We start from the raw sequence: 4,475 nt of genomic DNA on the forward strand, positions 1-4,475 counted from the left end.
TTAAGTTAGATGGTGTTAAAAGCAATTATAATAAAGAAATTCTTCATCCACATTATTAAAGTAATATATATAAATATATAATAAAACCATAAAAAGTTATTTAAATTTGAATCAAATTCTAAGTAGTAAAAGACTAATAAACAAAATACTCATTTTCATAAATTTAATCATACTAAAACAATGAAAAAATTATTAATCTAAAATAAAAAAATCTTTAAAAAAATCACTAATTATGAATATATAAACTAAATTTATTAACTAGTTCACCTAAAGATTCTTTAATTTAAACAATAAAAAATATATATTTTAGACATCAATCTCTAATATTATCATCATCATCACTAAAGTCTATTTTAAATTTATCTTTTATAAAAGTAGGTAAAGTTAAAAGTAACAAGAGATTCAACTGTTTATATAAAGTATGAAGTGTTTTTTTAGTCGAACTAATTTTTTGAAAAAAATAAATTATATTCGATTAAATCTATTTGAAATTTGTCTGAACTAAAATATTATTTTTTGTTTAAAATTTATCTAAAAATTCTTATTTATATATTAATTAATCTGTCTGAAATTTATCTAAAATATATTATAATAAATAGAAATCTGGTAGATAAATATTTATTTAAAATCTGCTGTCACAAAATTATTTGAAAAAAAGTTTGAATGAAATTACAGAGAAAATATAATTTAACAACAAGAATTTTTAGGACGAAAAAAATTTGTTCGAATTTTGTCCAAAATAAAGATGTTATTTCTAATATTATTCAAAATTTATCTCAATTTTATCTTAAAGTTTGTTCGAAAAATATTTATTTTTAGTAGTGGATAATAATAAATTTTAATTAAGGATGAAATGACAAATGAGTATATCTCTTTATTATGCTAGATTATTAGATAAATCTTCCAATAACAACTTTAATTTAAGTGTTAGTTTGGATTTAATGGATCGATATAGGAGTAATATAATTTTAATCATAATTTTTATTAGAATGTTATATTGTAAAATTTTAAGAATACTGTGTGATCATTGTTATCCGCTATTTAAGAGTGAATTTTACTTTTAGTTCGAACATTTTGATATCTTAAAATTAGGGACGGATCCAGAAATGATATTATGGGGGGCTAAAAACACATATAATATTAAAAATTATGTAAAAAAATTATATAATATAAAATGTATTACAAAAATATACCGACAGAGAATATATTTTAAAGTAAAACAATATGTGTATACTTTTTATTAACGAAGTGGTCGAATCTTCGTATCATAAAATTCACCAATAATAGAATTTGTGTCAAATTTTTTCAGTAATTTTCTTTTCAATATTACTAAAAGACAATTAGTAAGAAATTCATCTTTTATTTTGTTTCTAAGTTATTTTTCACAATATTCATAGTTGAAAAAGATTTTTTAATTGTAGTAGTTGAAACAGAAAAAATTAATACCAAATGGATAAAAAAAGACGACCACAAAAAAAAAAAGAATTCACTTTATGAGATTTAAAAATTTTTATTTAATTAAAAAATATTAGTAATAATATCTTTTTCAGATTTCTTTAATATTGTTACTTATTTTGTAGATATTAAAAATTATTAATATTTAAATTAGACTGAACTTTTATTTATACTAGACAAAATAATAAATAATTTTTTAAAAAATTAAATTATACATAATAACTTATTACTATTAAAAAAAATTGGGGGGCCGAGGCCGCCACTCGTCCCCCTTATGTCCGTCCCTGCTTAAAATGTCTTTATTTCATGCACTATGTCTCATCTAAATATTTTATAAGCATGTAATAATAATTTCGTGTATATATATATATATATATATATATATATATATATATATATATATATATATATATATCCACAAATACATGACTAATTTAGTGATTGGTTTTTAATATTATAAAATATATACATAGTATTTTTGGTAACATAATCATATTTTATTACTTAGCAGTTGTAATATTAATTATATTTCAAGACAAGATTATAGCACTAACTACAATAAATTGGATAGATAGCGGCGAAAATTTTGTGGCAGTTTTGCTAAACTGCCGCAAAAAGACAAACTGCGGCACATATAGCGGCGGTTAGGTGTTAGGGTTATTAACAAGCCGACATTTAGCAGCGGTTTTTTGCAAACTGCCGCTATATTGGCGTCAGGTTTGCATTTCGTGGCGTCTTTTCGAAAGCCGCTGCGATATATCCGCCAGTGACTTCTTGTTAGGCATTTTACGGCAGTTTCGTTTAAACCGCCGCAAAATGCGTATAATCTAGTTAAATAACGACCACTATCTGAAACTACATATGTTTAAATCATTGTTACTTAAACTCGTAACACTTTTTTTACAAGTTACTCGTAACACTTTTTCTACAAGTTACTCGTAACACTTTTTCTACAAGTTACTCGTAACACTTTTTCTACATTCGTTTTTTTATTTATTTTATTCATATGAATTTTATGTAGTTTTTATTGTATTTTTTGTTTATATGATATATGTTGTTGGTTTTATAAAATTTTTATTATTTTATATTTGTATGCTTTTTTTCTATTCTTTGATGTACTCCGTCTTTGTTTTATATTAATTTTTTATTTGTTATTTTGACTTTGTAAAATTTGTAATTGTAATTATTATATACTAGGTTTATTATAAAAAATTTGTATAATATATAGGGCAAAACACTAAAATAAATCAATGGGAGAATTTTATTACCCAAATCAGCCAAAACCAAAATTTTTCCAGCAATCCACCAACGAGCAAATATATATAATTCGAATCAATTCGATTCGAATTGCAAATGCAAGTAATTCGAAACAACTTGTTTCGAATTACCATTGAAATAAAAAGCATGTAATTCGAATCAAGTAGATTCGAATTAATGGTGGCTAAATCGAAACAAGTTGTTTCGAATTACTTGCATTTGCAATTCGAATCGAGTTGATTCGAATTATATATATTTGCTCGTTGGTGGATTGCTGAAAAAATTTTAATTTTGGCTGATTTGGGTAATAAAATTTTCCCATTAGTTTATTTTGGTGTTTTGCCCTAATATATACTATGATCCTATAAAAAAGGACAAAATAAATAAAAAAAATTAATTATAAGTAACAATAGAGCCATAAATAACGAAAATTTATAGTTCAAAATAATTCTAAATTAAAGAGTACGGGTAATACTAGAAAAATTTTAAAATATTTTTTTGTTTAACATTATAAAATTTATAATACACTCTTTCATATTTTTTAATGTATTTATTTATTTATATAATAAATATTTTTTATATTATTTTTGTGAGGTTCTATTTTTGCATGTATATAAAAAAATAATTTAAATTGATGTCTCTTTTAGTAATTTTTCATCTAAAAGTAATTTTGATTAGTATTATCCAAACAACAATTATTTTACTATAATCAATTTTGATCCCAAATATTGTCAAACATGAATCATATTAACCCAAACTTACTCTTTATCAAAATCAATTTCGTAAAATCAATTTTATGCAAACTCACGTTTGCAAATTGAAATCCAAACACACACTAAATTCTTTTATATATTGTGATAGAATTGATTTCAGCAACAAAAAAATTGACCAAAGACAATATTTACTAGATTTTTATAACTTGCAAAAATTATTATACCATATAATAATTAATAACATAATTTTATAACAAATAATACTATTAATATTAAAATATCCTTATAATATAATAATGTTATAGGTTGTAAATTAATATACGGATATTTTAGTAGTTATAAATTATAAGCAATTATTGTAATAAATTATAATTAATATAATATTTATAATTATATTAATAAGGATACTAATAGTTATAATATTTATAATAAACATTATATAATAAATTATGATAAGAATAATGTTATGTTCAGTAATAAAGATATTATTTATAAATATTTATACGGATATTAATATATAAATATCTATAGCTATTATAAATTATGGCTATTATACGCAATTATGATTTTAATATATGTATAGGTATTATAAGTATAATAATAGCGATTTATAGTATAATAAATATCAGTAATTTATAATTATTACTTATTTAAGGGCATAACATAATAACGATTGTTAATTATATACATTACTTACACCGATATTTTATTAATTATATAAAATCTTAAAATTAATTTCTATCATTAATTTTGGTTTGTCCGGTTTGAATAATCTTCCAACACGGTAATGTTTTGATTTTTATTAAGAAAAAAAAAAACAATAAACCTAATGGATTACCCGCAAGCCCCAACTCATGTCCCCTCTATTCTGAAAATTGAAATGACAAAGAAACAAAACCTAATAGCCACCGCCCTCTCTTAATCTCTTCTGCAGCCATCGCCCCGCGCAACCACCGCAGCCCCCACTGCTCTGCAGCCCCCACACTCTTGAGCTCGCTTTGTCGTTGTGGGTCGCGCCGCTTCGCTGCTCCTCATCGTGGGTCATTGCCG

The sequence above is a fragment of the Arachis stenosperma genome, chromosome 10 (genome assembly GCF_014773155.1).
Source record: "Arachis stenosperma cultivar V10309 chromosome 10, arast.V10309.gnm1.PFL2, whole genome shotgun sequence".
Classification (NCBI taxonomy): Eukaryota; Viridiplantae; Streptophyta; class Magnoliopsida; order Fabales; family Fabaceae; genus Arachis; species Arachis stenosperma.